Consider the following 19,059-nt stretch of genomic DNA (forward strand, 5'->3'; position numbering starts at 1 on the left):
ATCCCTGCCCAAAAGGTGCCAATTTGATGGAGTCGGGGCTGGTGGAGAACACTATAAGCATGCAGCTGAGGACTGCCTCTGTAAGATACTCCCCACTAGCAACATTTATCTTTAAGAAGAGACGGTTCATGAGGGACTTCTAAGGTCTTGTGCGAAAACAACAGCGGGGACATCTGTGTGCTGCTGCCCAGGCTGAACTGGGGAGAACGGGAGCGTTAAATGGAAAAAAACCTCAGTTCAGACTGGAGCTGCCAACTGTCATTACCGTTGGTGGTTTCTAGCTGCCAGCATTTAGGAAAGTTGCAGCTTAGGGGATTACTTTTTTGCTTAGTTTGAAGTTCAATACCAGTTTGGTCTCTGTTGTGATACAGATGGCTCTCTGAAAGCTATGATCTGTGATTACTCAGCTGGCTGCCTGCTCGGGGGGTGGGGGGGGTGTTGGAGGGGGTAACCCTTGTCATGATCAAGTTATTTCTTCAAAACACGGTGCAGCAGGACTTGGAGACTGGGCACCTGGGGCTGCGTGCTTGCCACAGTCCAAAGATCCCGGGGTTAACAGCTAATAATGAAAACTGCAAGACGATGCAAAGAGGATTGAGCTAATCAGGTAACAAAGGAGACGACAGTAACAAAAATATTAGGACTTTTGGTTTCATATAGAAGTAGTTCTCACGCTCTTTTGATCTGCAGACCTTTATAAATCTTCCAGTGGAGATAGGGGGGCATAGATGAATTTAATCTTGCTGCTCTCTGCTATTTTTTGTGGGTTGATTAGTTTAAGATGGTAGTTTTCAGCCTGTGGTCTGTAGAGTATTTCTGTTGGCAACAATAGGCGTCTTTATTGAGCCTTCTAATCTGCTCAGTTGTAATTTCTATCCTCCTTGCTTTCTGCCTTTTAATGTCTTTTTCTTACCTTTCTGAATTGCAGATGCTCTTTAGGATGGGGAAGGAGATGCTCTTACCAATCCTTATGTGCCTTGCAGAAGAAACAAAATCTTTAAGTACCTTCAGCTGGAGGAGTCAGAACCTAACTACTGTTTCTGCCAACAAGCTTCGTACATAATCTGTTACAAAACTGATGTAAAGCATGTTGTGCTTTTTTTTTCCACTACAGAAAATTTTGGTGTACTACCTCTGCTCTTTACTTCCATATGAGTGAGATCAGATGTGTCTTGTCTTGCTTCAGCACAGTGCGTAGCAGCAGTTACATGAAAAAAACTCCTCAATCGCTAGATGTTAAACTAGCAATGACCTGTTATGCTTCAGTGGAAGCAAGTGAGGTGATTGAGGAGGGGAGGAAAGGCTCTTAAGGAAGGTCAGTCAATTCTAGTCAGACTTCAGCTTTAGATATGTATCTGTTGCGCACAGCAGCGATGCTTGTATTTAGTCTAGCTATTTCATGATTATGTTGTATAGAAACTCCTGCAAAAGCATTCCCTGCCTAGAAATTGCTTGTCTCCGCTCATCGACTCTGCCACCTTGAATTCCAGGGGTTGTGGAGACAGGAATTTGTCTTCACGGTAAAGCTGTAGAAGCTAAACAGGGCAGGATGAAGGCAAATTGAGCCGTGCTTGTGAAGAACGAGATGCACAGCTTATTTCACTGTGGGCAGCAATGCCAGCCTATTTTGTCATCCTGGTTTATAACTGCATTCAGAGAGCAAAGCAGAAATTTTCTCTTTCCCCTCAAATGTTTGGCAGAAAGCTTGCTTTTGTCTAAAATGCTTCTTAAGCACTGTGCAAACCATTCAGTCCTAAACCAAATACCAGTTTGAGTTGTGCTTTTTCTTTCTAATTTACAAATAGGAGGGTTTGGTTTAGTTTCTTGTAATAGCTGCTTCAGTGAGACAACTCTTGGAAAATACAAGGCACCATCCCAAAAGATATTATCTGCTTTATTCTGGGGGGCTTTTTAGCACAATGTAGTTTTTGTGGTAAGAAATGGCAAAGATCGCTGTGCGACTACCGAAGTGTAATGATATGTGGATGGTACGTGGAAATGGTATCTTGTACAACTTTTGTGCTCAGCACGCACTTTTATTTAGTGCCGTGAGATGTGAAAAGAAATTTTAGTATAGATTCTCAATTGGATCAAGTCTTAGGAGTGAAGCTTCATCTCTCCTGGAGGTCTTCAGGCACTATCAGGATCTATCAAGATATTTGGAGGATGTAATATGTGGTGGTCCTCTTTCCTGACTGAGCATAGAGCTATCTCTTTAGGTTGCCGTTCGGGGCATTACTACTGTAGTCTTAAACCAGAACCAGCTGTGGTCACCAAGTATCCTGAGGTCCATGTTATGGTCTAAGCCAAATACCCCTGTCCTTGTCTGAATACCTCTTCTGGTTTTATTTAGGTATGATGGAAATCATCAGTGCCTTTATTTCGGGGAGAGGACTGGCATACTCCAAAGTTAAGCTGCTGCCCTACCTCATACTCCTCCGCACACACAAAGTTCTGTGAGAGGGAGATGCTCTCTGGGAGCTGTAGTGGCTTCCTTACTTCCATTTTCCTTTCCAGGCCATGCATCCTGGGTGGACAAGATTTTTTTCAAGGTATTGTAGTATCTCCCTACCCCAAGAGAGGAGATGGTGGCCAGACCATGGGAGAGGCTCATGGGCATAGAAGACAAGAATGGTGTGAAACATCCTGGATGCATTTTTCAAGTGAAAGTATAATCAGTTGCCACATTTTTGCTGGGTAATCGAAATGCCCGTGGAAAACAGAAACAGGGATAATTTTACCATGTTCTTTCTAATTTAAAATTTTCTGTGGAAAGAAAGTGCATTTGACCTCTTCCTTGCGACAGAGCTCAGGATTTTAAGTGCTGTTCCTGAAGCAAGCATTGCATTTGGCTTACCATGTGCGACTTCTTGTGAAGCTTCCCTGAGCTCTTGGATGCTGTTCTTGCCAGCGAGAGCAGATTGCTTCCAGCAATAAACATCCCACAAAATTATGTATGTTCTTTAAGAAAAGTACCAAGATTTTCTGCTAATTGCAAAAATACATAATGGATGCCTTCAGCATCTGTTACTTATTTTCTAACCAGCTTTCATCCAAAAGTAACCTTTAAACAAACATTAAGATTGGGTAGTGTAACTGTTCCAATGTGTCACACACATCTACACCCTTCAGTTTAATTAGGTTTGAAACACATGCTTCTAGTTGACTTCTAGTGAGAGGGAGAAGTTGTTTATATCTCTAGCTCGGAGACATTCACAACCTGGAGAAGACTATATTCGGTGCCAGAGCTGAAAGCATGTCTCGGGCGTTTAGCTGTGCTCTTTTTGGAAGCCAAAGCTCAGCAGAGAGACGATTTTGCTCACACAATTACTTCAATCTACCACAAGGAGGGGTGCAAGGCTCGCAGAGGGGAGGATGCAGCTTGAAAGTGTCATTCATAGGCGCTAGAGTATTTCCCGTATATTGAAAGACCTGATTTTTCATAAAAAAGCCTGCTTTTTTTTAATGGTGTAACTTAAAAAAAAAAAAAAATCCCCATAAAAAAACAGATATTTTTGGATAGATTTTTTGTTGCATTTAGATCTGCTATATTGGTAACTTGGCAACAGTGAACGCTGTGCTGCTTTGTCAGTTTATTTAATTGCATCTAATGAGAACAACTAGATGGGGCCAACTTAATTATTGTGGCTGTTCTGTGCCACTACATTCGTGACAGGTTTGTCGTTGCCATCCTGAACCAACGAGGCAGCTTTCCGAGATTGGCTTGGGTGAGAGCTTTCCACTAGTGAAGGAGTCGCATACCTGGTACCATGGCAGAGAAGTATTCCTGGTGTCTCTCCATTCCAGAGTGCCTCAGAAGTGAGATCTGTCCTGGGCTGACAGAGGGAGCTCTGAAAGGGAAGCTGCTGGGAAAAGCTGAGTGGTAAGCACCCGATTCCCTTTCACAGGGGAATTTTAGATGGAAACAACTGTAGCTACACAGTCAAAATCCTAAATTGTTTTGTCTGTTGATCGATGGTTTTTGACAAAATCTCCTAGTTGCCCTTCCATCCTATTATTCCTTCCAAAGGACTCTGATGGAAAAGCATGGACTAGTTCAATCCTTCAGCCACAGCTGTGCAGATACTACTGGGGCGTCCTTCAGCAATAACAGCCCCATGCTTCCCAAAAGGACTTCAGGGTAGGGGAATGGGAAGAGGCAGGACGGGGTTAGCATCGTGGCTGGTGGAGGGCAGAGGAGTCTGGAGATGCCGGCAGGGTTATACTGGCAAAGCCTTGTGCTGGGGCATGGCCAGTAACTCTGAGCGTGGGGCACGAGCAGGACTGGTACGAGCAGCAGTCTCCTATGTAGGCTCAGCATCTCCTGCTATTGCAGTCACATCTGGCTCTTGTGTCACTTCACTGGCAGACAGCAGAGCAGCACTGTTGGGGACTGAGCACTAATGACTTTGCAGCCCCTTTGCAGTAGATCTCCTATTCCTCTATGCTTAGATGCATTACCATTTTCTAAGCAACCTGTATTACAGATGGGGAGATTAGTGCTCAAAAGGACTCTGAAACTCAGCAGAAGCCCAGCCCAAATGAGTGGCAAAAGGCCTTTGCTTGCAAAGAGCAGCTGTTCAGATTTGACCAAACTAGCTCCTGACTCAGTGCAGTTACCAGGACGAGGTCCCTTGGGAAGGACAGGCTTGCTGTGGTTTAGGAGAACTCACTGCATCAAGTTCAATGAGTCGAGAGTCATTTACGCCCAAAGTTATTCCAGGTGTTTAGGTCATGATGTTAAACAAGTTCTGCTGTTTTCCAAAGTATTGAGAGCAGGTTTTTTTTTTCAGGGAAGTTCATCAGTGCAATTTTTTAGGGCACCTGTTCGTGCTGGTAGAGAAGTGCCTCAAGAACAAGTTAACATAGTTGCGGGCAGAGTCTGAGAACCAAAACCAGTTTGGGAGTCCAGTCCTCCTTGAAGGATGTGACATGTCTCAGCAGTCACGTCCAATCTGCTAATGTCCAACTCCGCTGCAGAATAAAAGACTAGATCATTATGCTTCAGATAACATGCATTTTTAAAAGTTAAGAACAGTATTAGTTAATTAAAATGATAAAGCACAAGTGATCTTAGTAATAATAAAAAGTTATAACCTTAATTTTGAAAAATTAGTGAAAAAATGACTCATCCATTAACTGACACTGTGATAGGAGAAGGGAGATTTTGAGTCCCTTTGGGAGAGCAGGCAGGTTTCTGCTGTCTGAGTAGGCACAGGGTCACCACAGCAGCTAATGACAGTGGACAGGAGGCATATGAAGAGCCTTAATTAGCTTGGTTGTTATTCTTCCATCATGAGCAATTCAGTAACTCCTGCCTTATCTAACCTGCTGTCCCCTCTCTGAACTGCACAGACCCATAAAAATATGAGCTCTGGGGGAAAAGGATAAAAGTGGGGAGACGAGAGCCCCCAGAAACAGCTAAGGAGATGCTGAAGGGCACAGAAATGGGTAAGGTCATTGGCAAAAACCAATATGTGACAGTCGTTGGTACAAATGCAGGGTAACCCTGATGCGTTACTAATTGGTCTAATTGGTTCCAGCAGGGAACCCAGCCCAGGTGGGTAAGGACAGGCACTTGCTAACTGGGCTCCTGCTGGTCCCCAGAAGTCAGTGCAGAATTGCAAACTGGAGCCCAGGACCTCACACCCTGGGAGGGAAGTGTTCGTCTTTGAGCCCCTGCTGTGGGATCCAGGGAAGGAGCAGGGGTGAGTGCTCTGGGTTTGGTTATTACTGTAGTGGTTTGCTTAGGGGCGAAGTTGCAGGCTCCTTCGGACTGTCTGAGCGGGGCTGGGCTGGGCTGTGCGAGGGGAAGGTGCTGGGGGTGGTTTTGAGCAGTGCCAAGGACATATGGCTGAGTAGCTTCCTTGTATTTCATTGGGTGTCGCTGGAGGCAGAGCGGGGACACGAGCACAAAACCTTGGGATCCCTTGGGCAGAGATCTCCGTCGGGCGTAGGTCTGTCCTGTGCTGCTGGTCCCTTTCCCCACCAGTAAATGCCCCAAAGCTCCTAAGCTGCTGAGGAGTTTGATGTTGCTCAAGGGGACTTTGGTGCCCCAAAACCTGCGTGACTGGAAAGCCTGCCAGGCACTCAGAGAGCATGAAATTCAGTTAGAAATGATCTGAAGCTTGTATTTTTTTCTTTGCTTTCTGACTGGCCTTTTTTTTTGGTTATTTATTTCTGTCCCGTAACCACAAGGAGCAGGGAAATTGTTTTTTCCTTTTTAAAGCAGACTCAGATTTTTGTATCATCTCTTAGGGCTTCATTTAAAGGAAGTCCCTCTAACTCCAGTATTGCAAGCCTTAAGGAAGCATTGCTAACTAAACTTAAACTGAGAAAAATGAGCAAAGGATGAGAGGTGAAAGAGAAATGCCGACTGTTAAATGAGTTTCCAGACACCTGCAGTAAGTCACTGAACCTCGCTTGCTGGAGGAGCTGCCATGGTTTATCAGGTTGGTGGCAAGCTCTGCCTGCCAGGGCTCAGCCCTGCCCGCAGATCAGCACGTATCCTGCGGAGGAGCTGGGATGCTTTGTCTTTTTTTTGTTCAGTTTTAAGTCAGAGCAAGCTCTAAGTAATGGGCAAATGAGCTGCGGGAGGAAACCCTGCTCCCTCCCCTGCAGGGCTGTGGCACATGTGATGGAGGTGAGACAGAAAGACCGTGAGCCCATATTGTCCCCTGCCTGCAGGAGCATCAGCCCTGCTCTCTGTCTGATGGGCAGGTGATGCCATTATGGCTTTTCTGCCTCAAAAAGGTGTACTTAACACCTGAGAGGGGTGACAGAAATGAGAACTCTTTGCCAGGGTGCTGAGCTGCTGCTGTGAGCCCGCTGGCTCCCTGCTTTACTGCCCAGCTGTGGGGACAGACCCTCTGCTCCCCAGCAAACTCGCAATCCCAGGCTTGATCCTTGGGGCTTTTAAGCCTGTGATGGTGTGAGCAGAGGAAATGGGCTGTTTGTGTGCTGAAAATTAGGTGTTCACCAAAACGTGCCTGTGACTGGTGGGCATGTGAAGGTGGAAAGGAGGTGGTGTGCTGCTGCTGGCAGCCACGTGCAGAGGGGCTGCATCAGCCAGACCCCCCCGTAGGACACGTACATGGGGGGGACAGGACACCAGTGGGGTGGCAGTACTGGGCTGTGTGTCATAGGGGTGAGAGCCTGTCTAGGGGATGGGTTTATCAGGTGAGCATCCGTGGGGACGTGGGACCCCTGTCTGGGCTCTGCACACCCCATCCCTGCATATACAGACACTGGCGGTCCCCAAAACCCGCTTCTCTAGGGGTGACACTACTAGCATCCCATGAGGTCCCTGGGGGTGAAGCCACCACCAGTGGAGTGAAAAAGCCTTTCTGAAGGTAAGTAAAGCCCCAAGCTGTCCTATTATTTTAAAGAAGCTGCCTACCACGTGTGACCTTGGGGGGTGTGTTGATGGGTACCTGCCGCAAGGGTTTAGTCTGAATCCAAATCCTCTCTCCCTCTGCCTTTCTCTGCTGAAATGGGAGCTGTCATCGTGCTGCTCAATCTTTTAAGTCGCCTGGAATGCCGGTTGTCTCTCTTCTTTAAGAAAAAGTCTCTAGGACGCTGCATGAGGCTGTTGCTGTTTTAAGGTGTGCTCACTCTTTAGTGTTTGCCTGATCTCTTCTGCCTTGTGACTTGGTGAAGGTGAATTCCTGCTGAAAGGTTTGATTTACTGAAAGTGGGGAAGATAGCAGGGCCTGCAGGTCTATGAATAGACCTGTTGTTGAGGCCACTGTGGTCTCTTAAACTGGGCCCCCGTTGGTAGGGAGGGGAGGAACGATACGCACCCGGGATGGCTGCAGGTTCCCCTTGCTCTGCGGGTGAGAGGAGCCCCTGAGGTTGCTCCTCGCCTCCTGGGTGAGAGCGTGGCTGTGGGCTGGATGAGGATGAGGCAGGCAGATACTGGGCTCTTGCTGCTCTCTGATAGAAAACACAACTGTGAAACTGCTTGAAATACCTGTCGTAAGTAACACAAACCCACCAGCAGCTGCCAGGAAGCTGCTGGAGATGGACCAGCAGTGGGATGTTTGCTGCTGAGCCCTGGCTGGAGAGCATCAGACTGATGCGATGGGGAGACGTATATCTCAGGTGAGACATAATCCCTCTGTCAGGGATGAAATAAGCTCTCACAGCAGCTACTTTTTCCAGCTAACCTGAGGTCTTTTCCCTTTTTGGCCCCAGACCACAGCCTACTTGATGGGGACATCTTTAAGGAAGTCAATCAAAGGGCGATGGTGGAGAAGAGAAGGCAAACAGGAAGGGCACGGTGGAAGGGCAAGTTTCAGAGTGACCTGATGCTGGGGTGGTGACGTGAATCGCTGGAGCATGCGTGAAATGAATGGCTCCAGCAATGACATGGTCAGTCTTTCGGTGAACACGAGGAGAGGGGAAACCCTCTGGCTCCAGGACAATACCTGGCAACTTGTGTAGAGGAAGAGCCCCGGCACCAACCGGTGCATGAGGCTGATGAGAGGTAATCTGGGCAGGTCATTCAGAAAATCTGGTTTGCTGGCCCCTGGGGAACATAATGGCCTTGGCTTGATGTTATCTGGGAGGCTGTGCGTCCAGGAGGAGGTAGTGAAACAGGCAAGCAGGAGCCGGTGGCTCAGAGTCAAGCCCTGGGGTCGCCAGGAGGGGTGGTGCCTGGTGGGAGAGGGGATGTGCTTCGCTGGCGCTGGAGAGGGATGCGAGGGGTCGGAGGAGAGCTGATGTGAGGCCGAGTGCTGGCTTGGATGAGTCTGCTTTAAGCCAACTCAACTTTATGTATGTCCTCTCTGACGCTGGGTGCGATAGTTTTCAGACCTGTTTCTAAGCATGTTGTTTTAATGTGGTTGGTATTTGAGTCTCCCTCCCGAAGAATGAAGTTTCAGCAAAATCTGTAATTTTTAAGACAAGTTTCAGTTTTTATCTGTATGCGCACCTCTGAAACTAGAGATTAACACAGCATGGATCCTAGCTGGGCGAGGGTGAGGGCTCTGGACATTGCTGTGCGGTGAGGTGGTCCCAAATCCCACAAGATCCCAAAATGTGCATTTCTGTGGGAGTTAGGCATCCAGCTCCTGATGAGTTGAGCTGAAATGATTTTCCCAAGGACTCTGGGACATGAAAGATAGAAGACCCCAAATCTCCCAGCCAACATTAAACTACAAAAGCATCTTGTCTCCCTCTTTAGTCTACATTAACAGGCAACAAACTCACTGTACCTGTTATCATAAAACCTTGTTTGTATTGGTTGGTTTAATGCTGAAATTGGTGTATTTCTAGGGTAATCACAAAAATGCTTTGGTTTATTATTATTTTCAATTACATTCTTCTTTTCAGATGGCAACGTCATGAATAGAAGGGACCTGCTGAATAAACAGCCATTGCCTTTCTTTGTGAAGAGATTATGTTTTGTTGTGCTTGCAGAAATGACTTCTGCTGCCATGTGTTGCCCTTTAAAGGCAAAAGAGTAATAAATAAGCAACAAAAAGCATCTCGTTTAGATATGGTGCCTATTTGGAAGGAAAAGTTAGGTTTGGTATTACGTGCGTTGTTCAATTTATTTTATATTAATTTGTTTGGGGTTTTTTTTCAGTGCAGCCTAATTAATTCCACATGTTTTCCCCAAGGTTTGGACAGTAAAACTGCTTGTCTGAGTCATCAGCTAGACAAATAACTGGCAACTTCAAGGGCCCATCTCCTAAATCATTCCACAGTTGCTTGTGACCCTAATAGAGCTTGGTTGCTTGTGCGTTCGAGTCAGCTGTAAAGTCTAATCTGGGCTTTCACTGGCCCCGGGAGACCAACAAACTGCCGATTACGGAGCCTCACGTCGGCTTGTCTTGGCACATCTGCTGGAAGAACGCAGCGAGCTGCTGGGGAACGTGCGGTCGGGGCTGGTATTTATAGCCAGGGTGGAGGAGCCTTCCCAAAACGGGCACCCCAGGGTGCACACCTGGCACCCACACCACCCCTCCTGCAAGGAGCTGGTGTGATCCCCCACACAGAGGCAGTGGGGCTTGTCGTTCCCAGTGGGTCTTCTGAACCCACGACTTGGGAGATGCTGATCTGCCGTGCAGGGATGCCTGGGGGTGCCACGCTGGCCTCTGCAGTTTAACAGGCTGATCCTGAGATGGGCCATCCGAGTGTCTTTATCTTCTCCAAATGCAGGTATCAGTCCCAGGTCCAGCTGGCCTAAATATAACCCCTGCTCGGGGGTCCTGCAGAGTAGCCCACGTGGTGGGAAATGAGAAGTGCAGCCACACGGGCTGCATGAATACGGCCCTGTACAGCCCCCTCCTTGCTGGGGTCCAGCCACGCGTGAGTATCGGGAGTTTTAAGATGGACATGTACCTCCTTCTTCATATGTGGTGATTGTCTGGTTTCTGAGAGAGATGTGAGTGCTTCTAATTGAATAAGAGAGATGTTGGACTTCAGCTCTTCTGTCCCAGTGGGTTATTTCTGGCTTGGCTTATTTTTTAGGGGTGCCACTTGGGTCTTGTGGAAATCAGAGCCAAAGTGTGACCCCACCATGGTTGGAGAAGTTGTACTGCTGTCCTGGGAATGTAAGAGGAGCTGAACTGGATGCTCCCTTGCCTGGATGTGGGGTTTTTTTAGTGGGTATGATTGCAGTTTAAAATGCAAGAAGGTGCCAAAAGTAGCATGAGAGACTCAGCGACGATCTCTGAGCTTAAGGAAAAATAGTGTAAATCTGGAACAGACCCCTCATCTTCAGAGCCGGCTCCAGGCTTCTCAGCAGGAGAGGCACAGCTTCTGCTGAATTGGAAAAATAAAGCAGCCCAAATGCCTCTCCTGAGAGGTCCTGGCCCCTTGGCTTGTATCAGGCGTGTTTGGAGCAAGCCTGGTGCCACGGGAGGGATGCCACTTAGCCCCAAGGAGGTCACTGGGGGTGGTGGGCATGGGAGGAGCAGAGCCCTCCCCTCCTTTGGATGGCATCAAGGAGTTAAAGGTAAGTGAAGTTGAAGGAGAATGAACGGATTATGCTTTGCTGGAAAAAGTCATGTTGTTACACTGCAATGCGTGACAGTGACACCTGTGAATGTTAAATCAGCTCATTGAGTTAAAGCTGAGCAAATTGGTGTGCTGTTGTGTACGTGTCCCCGTCACGATTTGAGCTACCTTGGCTTTTGTGGTGGCAATTCTGGACACGGGCATCTGAAGCCCGCTCAAGTCCTCGTTTGACTGGTACCTGGTTCGGATGCTGGGTGCAGACACTGCCAACAGCACGGATGCCAGCTCGGCTGGGGAGGTAACTGAGATCTTGTGGTGGTGCTAAGCAGGAACCGTAGCCTAGTCCTTCTGTTTAATGCCTACATTATCTCAATTAATACAATGATGAGGAACTCAAGGGACACCTTCCTGCAGGGACTAACCCCAGTCTGCGATGGTCTGCCTTTGGTCCTCTCTATGCTTCCTCTGTTTTCCCAGGGAGAGAATTGCTTGTGCAGCCGAGTGCTTTATTTTGGTAGGCCTTGATCTCATTTCATTTTTCTTAACAAGATTTTGCTGCTTGAGGAATGGTTTCCACAGAGAGCACACTGTGTGTCCGTGTACAGCGTGTATCGTGGGGTGTCAGCATGGGGCTGGGGGGGGAGCTTCACCCCAGACCTGGGGGTGTCTGGGGGCTCCCAAGAGCTCATCAGCCATTCTGTTCAAGGGGAAAGGAACTGAGCCAGCCCCTTTACTGATGGATATTTCACATGCAGACAGTTAACTCTCCTGTCCAGCCAACCTGGAGGCAGCCACCAGGTCTCATTCTCTTCCGTAACCATCCTCTTGTACTTAATAGAGGCTTTCTTTCCTCTCCCTGCCCTCTTAACATTTGGATTTGGGTCTAGGTCTAGCTTTTGCAGAGAACAGCTCTCTCCTCCATGGCTACTCAGCACCTTCTCCTCCTCCTCTTCCCACCCAGGAAGGACTGGGCTGGTTCCTGATCTCCTTGTGGGGCTGGAGGGTCTCTCCATGTACAATGAACATGTGGTGGCAGAGAAGGGTAAAAAGAAGCAGAGGACTGGAAGAAGCATTTTGGCAGTCAGTGCAACTGGCCAAATTGAATTACGTGTTAAAGTTTGCCAGTTGTCTGTGTGTTGAGTATTTCGTACCATTATAAGATTTTAGGAGTCCCAATGCAGATTTTCCATATCTTGTTTGTTGAGATTTGTATGTTTTTCTTGTAGAAAGAAAACTCGCCCAGCAATTTGCTGCATGCATTTATGTCTTTTTTTAATGTAAAGTGGAAACAAGCATCTGAAATCATTCTTTTTCTTCTGACAGCAACATCTGTAAAACCTTAACGCTGGAAGGAGGCAGGAACCAAGAGATTTATAACCCCCCGCTGAAATATTGGAACGACCTTATTTCCCGGCAATTAGCTTCGTTCAAAACATTTTTGTTTCCTATTAGAAGCAATCTACTAACATTTACAGTGATGTGTTTAATAGTTGTTGGCCATCTCTGAATTCAAGCAGGCAAGGCAGGAGGAGAGGGGAGGAACATGCTTTGTAAACTGTGAGAGCGTTTGTGTTGCATCGTGTGTTGTGTTTGTTGATAGTGGTGAAAACATCCATCATGCTATGCTCCGGAACAGGGAATGACATCTTTTGGGAAAGGGAAGAGAACTGGTGTTTGGCCAAAGCTTCCACACCACTGCGGTGTATCAGGACTAGCTCCAGTGCCTTTGCTGGAGAGTGGATCTTGATTCAGCTGAAGCTCATGAAGAGCGGAGAGGTGAGGAGAGAAAATGGAGCAGCACCTACAGTAAGCTGCTGTAGCAATGAGTAAGGGCTCTGTTGGTCAAGTGGTGATGAGTTAGGCTAAAGAGGGGGTGGCTGAGTGGATCATTCCCCTTCTCCAGTGGATGCAGCAATCTCCAGCAGAGCAAGGAGCTGGTGACAGCATCTCCTGAGACCTCTCTGGGGCAGTCTGGGAGAGAGAGTTTCTCACAGCCCTCAGCAAGAAGTGGATTTTTTGTTAGATGGCTGGGTGTTTGTTGGTTGGTTTTGTTTTTTTTAGGATGTTGAGGGCGTGATGTAATGGGATGAAACTGAGAATTAGATCTTTTAGGCTGAGTTGCAATGTGAGGAAAGCCTGATGTCTGAATGCATTGATAGCCTGGGTTGGAAGTGGCAGTGAATGTTGTGACAGTATTGTCTTGTAGGAGCAGAAGAAAGAAATGCCTTTTTTCTCCTTGGCTTTGAGATTGGGAAGATAAATGTTGTATCTAGATAAGGTCCTGAGTGGATCTGAAAAAGATTAATGGTTTAATTGTTGAAATAACACAGTTCTAGGGATGTTGAAACAAAGTTCATCTTGAAATATTGGGGATATTTAAGGACAGTGTCTTGTTTCTTTGTTTTGAAATTATTAATGTGCCTTGAAAATTGAAAGAACAAAAAAATGATGATTTTGGGTATTGTTACTGGCTGTGGGATATCTCTGTGATGGACAGCATGGAGGAGAAGCTTTCTGGGGAAACACTGTAGCCCTGCAGGTGATGGATGGCCGTCCTTGGCATTCTACAGGGTTTTGTTGTCTGTTTGCTTTCTGGAGGCTTCTTTCACCATGAGATATCATTTTGGAAGTTTACTCCAGGATGGGCAGCAGATGATGTCAACACAATTTTGTTTAAGTCGTAGATGATTCACTTTGGCTGAAAATGAGCTTTTCCTGGCCCAACTGCTCTTCCAGCTATGCCACAGTTCCCCATCCCCTATGCTGTGCAGTTGTAACTGTTTTGTAAGGCTGAGCAGTTAGCTGGATAACCGAATGGTCCGGGTTAAAAACTAATTGCTTTTGGAGGTGTGGCAGTGAACTGTAGCATGGAGCTGCAGGTATCAAGGATGGCAATTTCTTAACCTGGTTTTGCCTTGGGAGCCAAGTATATAGTTATATGTGAATATTCAGCCATTCAGATGATCTTTCCCCATAAATCATCCCGGTGGCTGAGATGCTTTCCTCAGTCACGTATGTGCTGAAATAGCTGCTTACTAGCAAAACCTAGAGATGCACTTCAGGTGAAGAGGATCTTCCGACAACCTCGGAGAGCAAAGATGTGTGCCCCAAAGAGGCAATGGTTACCTGCCCTCTCTAGTGCCCTGGGGACACTGGCTGGGTCCTCTGTGAGGTGTGGGGCATGTCTGCTGAATCTGCTTGGTGGCAGGGGCGCAGAGGTTGATACATCTCTTTGGGGTATCACAGCAAAGTCCACCTGGTCCATTAGTCTCCATGGATGGCTGGAGCATGACAACACAAGCTGAGGACTGGAACACCAAACCTCCACCGGTGTGTGGGGACATCAGGGGCTGAGGTGAACGCGCCTCTCCTGCTCTTTGCCACGAGCTCGCCGCAACGCCTGCCGCGGAGGGAGGGTGCTGCTGTCAGTCGTCAGCCTGTCTCACCCCAGGCATTCCTGGCACAAGTCTCTTCAGGTTTGCCTCTTTGTGCGCAGCCTGATAGTTCCTCCGAGGAGGAGCTTATTTGTCTTTTCTTTTTCTTTCTGAGGGGCCAGGGCAGCTCTCCATCCTTCCCTCCCGAGACACAGGCTGAAAAATTCCCCTCCTCTTCAGCTGCAGGCAGAGTCCCTGGCACATGCCTTGGGCTGCCCTGGACAGTCCCAGCCCCCTGCACCAGCAGAAACACCACGTCCAAGCACCGGCAGGAGCGATGCTGTGGCTGAACGCCAAGGGAGAGGAGGAGGAGGAGGGCTGTTTAGGAAGGATGTTGGTTCCCCCCAAAAGGATAAACTGGCCGTGGATCAGCTTATGCTGCTTTTAGCAGCAGAAGGTGAAGTGCTGAAGCCAGATAACATAGGAACTGGTGGGAAGCAAAAGCTCAAGTGAGTTTTATGATGGAGGTTGGTGCATTTCTGAAAGGGATGAGCTGCCCTAAGAGGCCCTTTAATATATCTCCCTGTGGACTTATTTCCACAGTATCCACCCCAGACAGACTACCTCCCCCTTTAAACGGTGTTGTGGTTAGGGGAGCACCATCGAGGCCTTTTTCTTGAGGACCACGTCTGTATATTCCCTTTCATCCCCCTGACTGTGAATGTTATTCCTGTGATGTGCTCCTGCTATCGTAAGGGTGGTGGGAGGACCGAGCCAAGGTTGGACTGGACTCTGGCAGGTTGTTTGGTTTGGTCCTTGTTCCCAGAGCATCATCTGGTCACAAGTGATGTGTAGCTGGGAGAAAAAAATGCAGAGAGGCAAACTGGTCCCCGCACTTAAATAGCTGGTGGGATTTGGGGAAGATGATGCATTCGTTTCACATGTGGCACCATGGATTCATCCCATGCAAAGCTGTTTTGCTCACAGCTGGCCTGGGACAGCTTCCACATGTCCCCCTTGAGATGCAGGGTGCCCTGCCTCACTCCCCATCCTCTGGACAAAGAGGCTTTTCAGCAGGGGATTATTCTGGTGGAGATTTCATAATTCAAGTGTGTATTTTAACTGAAGGATGTTGCTCTGTGTTTTTGGGGGTTCTTTTGTGCCAGAAACTGTCACACAATGTGTGGGAACATCCCTTTTCTCTTTTCTTGAAGGGCAGCCTGTCTTACTCCACTTTCTTTTCACCTCCCAGCTGCAGGCAGGCTCAGCACACAGATTTATTTGGGGGATGTGTGCATGCACGTGGGTTTTTTTGGGTTTTTTTGTTTTTTTTTTTTTTTGTGGGTTTTTTTTTTTTTTTTGAAAGAACAATGTTGTGGCGGCCGACAGCTAATCCTAAATTTGGGATACCTGACATCATAATGAGAAAACAAACCTTCCTGCACTTAAAATGAGTGACAGGCCAGGTTTGGCCCCAGCAACCTTCAGAACTGGTTTGACCTTGCAACCAGACCTCCTGGGCTGACTGACAGCTTTTTACAGCCGCATTAGAGCTGAGCTGACCTTGTTTATCTGGGGATTCACCTGGGAGACAGCAGACATGTCCAGGGATATTAAGTCTCAAGCTGAAAATGTTTGCTCAGGTATTAGAGGGAGAGTTAATTTAGACTGAATACCTCCTATGTGGCACCAGTCACTGCTCCGAGGGACAATGCGCCCCTCGGCCGATGACAGTTGGTTTAGACTTTCTTTAGAAATTGGAGTCTCCTTTGAGTGGAGCCGTGCAGAGTCCTTCAACTCTCTCTGAATTTCCCTTCATATTTAATATTTTTGGGGTTTTGGTAAAAAGGAGCCCAGGTGAAGGTACAGGTCAGTCTCCCTGCAGGGGGGGGGGGGGGGGGTGTCTTGCTGCTGGCACCAGGAGAAATGTGTTGGACTGGGTGGATTCACTTTAATTTTATAAAATGTGACACACATGAGCCAACATCTGTCCCAAGCAGTGGTGTGGCTGGTGTCCCCTTTCCCCAATACCCTCCAAGCCTTTCCTTCCCACACAGGGGGATGTGCTTCCCCTGCCACAGTGACTCAGGAGAGGGCTGGGGACCAGCAGTTCTTCCCCTTCCCTTGTGTAGACCCAGAACAAGAGGACCAAGCCCTGGACCTGCCCTCCTCCTGCACCGTGAGAATGGGCAAAAAGGGGCACCCAGCAGCTGGTGCTCGCCCTGTCTGCCCCCATCTACACATCCAAGGGATGCTGCCTGAAGCCTGATCCCCTCCGATGTCACCCAAGGAACTAAGTCATCTCAGCAGAATAATTTAATCTGCTGTGCAGGTGGTTGCAATCTCTGATTTAGACCAACATGCATGTGCTCTGGGCAGGTGGTACAGCCCTCCTGCAGCATCTCTGGGCTCTGCAGGAGATGATTCTGGATGCATGGAGACCTTGGGATTTTATGTTTTTTTAATTCTTTCTTTCTTTTGGCTTGCAGATAACTAAGGGCCCTCAATGTGTGTATGACCGCATGGGTGGTCCTGGCTGCATCCCATCCCCAGGGAGGACCAAGTATTACTGTTCCCCAGGGTCAGGCAGACAGCTTTGCTGCTGGTCTTCCCCAGGTTTTCCTCAGCTGCTCTTTGTGTTGAATTGGTGCTAATCCCTCTGAAAAGCTCCTCTTCCTCCACTGGGACCATAATCACTTTTCAGGAGTGGAGGTTTCATGTGCTGGGATCCCACATGTGGGTGTCTGGTCTCTGCTGAATGGGGCTGGGCTCATGGGAGAGAGGCAGAGGGTGGCTTAGGGAAAATCTGGAGCTGATTCTTGCTGACAACACAGATGTCCATGGTGTCACATCCCTCACAGATGGAAGCCCTTCCTTGGTGTTGAAGGAAAGATGTTGTTTAGTTAATTCCTTCCCATTTTTCCTGCTGGTATTCCTTGGTATCACCTCCTTCATCTCCTTTTCTGCTCAGGCTTTGCTGCTGCGCTCCCTTTCCCCTCAGATGTGCCTGTTTAGAAAAGTTGGGGTAATTGTTCACTTTCTGTATTTCTCGCTTTCACCTTGGCACTGGATTTTTTGGGCCCCAACCAAGGTGAGACGTTAAAATGCCTGGCTGGGGTGGGAGAGACAACCTTGTTAGGATCCTCACAGAAGCAGGAGAACCTGAAATCTCCAGGGTGGGAAGCCTGAGAGCAACTTTCAGGAGGCATGGCAAGGGATGCTTTTCTTTTGACTGTCTCAGACTTTCATGGAAATTTTGAGACCAGATGGGATAATTTGAAATCCCTCATTACAGGCTTAACTTCATTCAAATATCACATGTTGTGCTTAAGGATGAAGTTAGCTGCTGCTCTGCAAAGGGACAACCAGTAGCCAGCCACTGAGCATCCTGCCTGGGATGCAGCATGAGAGCTGTGTCCCTTTCCCCTGCATCACTTCTGTCTAGCCCAGGTCCCTGAGAAACCTCTCCTGGGATACCCAAAGACCCTCTCCTGAGGTCCCCAGTGCCCCCATGGTCACAGACGCTGCCCAGATGGAGGAGAGGGAGAGGCACAGATGAAAAGCTCCCAGGGAAGAGGAGGTGGTAGTGCATCCCACAATTGGAGAAACAGCAAGAGGCCCATTGGGTTATGCAAGTGCCCCAAATGCTGAATGTTTGTTTCTTTTCCTGATGCACCCTGCTTTGCTTTCCTCTGTGTCGAGGTCTGGCAGGTCTCTAAAGGCAGTAAGTTCCCAAGGGCAGGAAAAACCCTTTGTACTAACTCGGGAAGGATGCCCATGCTAACTGATGTTCTTACACCTCCCTCCTGGGAGCCGGTGGGAAACATAAGCTGAAAGTGCCCTCTGGATGTGTGGATCCTCAGCACAGCATGGGCACTGGTGCTGGTCTCTCCTGAGCTGGTCCACCCTCGGTAATGAGCCCAGCAAAGAGGGGAAGCATTGAAGCAGTTTAGCCTGGAGGGCTGGAAATGCGGCTGCTGCAGTGTGAAGCCTCCCTGTGCCGGGGGGAGGCTGGGATCCTGCTGCTGAGCTATTTATTTAAGAAAAAAAATATTATCATTTCAGGCGTTGGCAGCATGGGGTGTATCGGCCATTGTATCAAAGATGTGGTTTTAATGCACTTTCCTCTGCTTAAATGCTATTTGCCTTCTCCTTCAGGCAATTGAATTTAAGAAAACTCTGGTTGCCCAGGTTTTGTTGAACAAATTGGCCCCTCCACACACAATTCCCAGGAGGAGCCAGCTCTGCAGAAACTCTGGGAGCTGTCACTTCAGTGCATGGCTGGGACGGGCTGAATGGATTACCCAGCTCTGCATCGTCTGCTCTTTTATCTGTCTCAAAGCAATGGGAAGCCAGGAATAACCCCCCGGGGTTCTTCTGAGCCTGGCAGTTTCTGGAGCCCGGGGTCAGATGACTGTTATTGTAGCTAAAGGTGTTTAACCCCAATTGATTTTGACAAGCCCTATTAGCAGATCCCTCAATTACTTATCGGGTTTTGAGAGGAACGTTGTCGATTTAAGGCTGGATGCTCTAACCCAAGCGCTGCTGTCAGGTACCAAAGCCTCTTCTGCAGGAGTTGATGGAAAAACTCCCCATCAATCTTCAGGGCCAAATTCTGACCCTTCCCCAGGGCCTGGCAGCTCTCGAGGGTGTCAGAGTCAGCCCTGGAGAGCAACGGGCTGGAACGAGACCTATGAAGCCTCCTACCCTGCAAAGC

Source organism: Gavia stellata, chromosome 10 (assembly GCF_030936135.1).
Source record: "Gavia stellata isolate bGavSte3 chromosome 10, bGavSte3.hap2, whole genome shotgun sequence".
Classification (NCBI taxonomy): domain Eukaryota; kingdom Metazoa; phylum Chordata; class Aves; order Gaviiformes; family Gaviidae; genus Gavia; species Gavia stellata.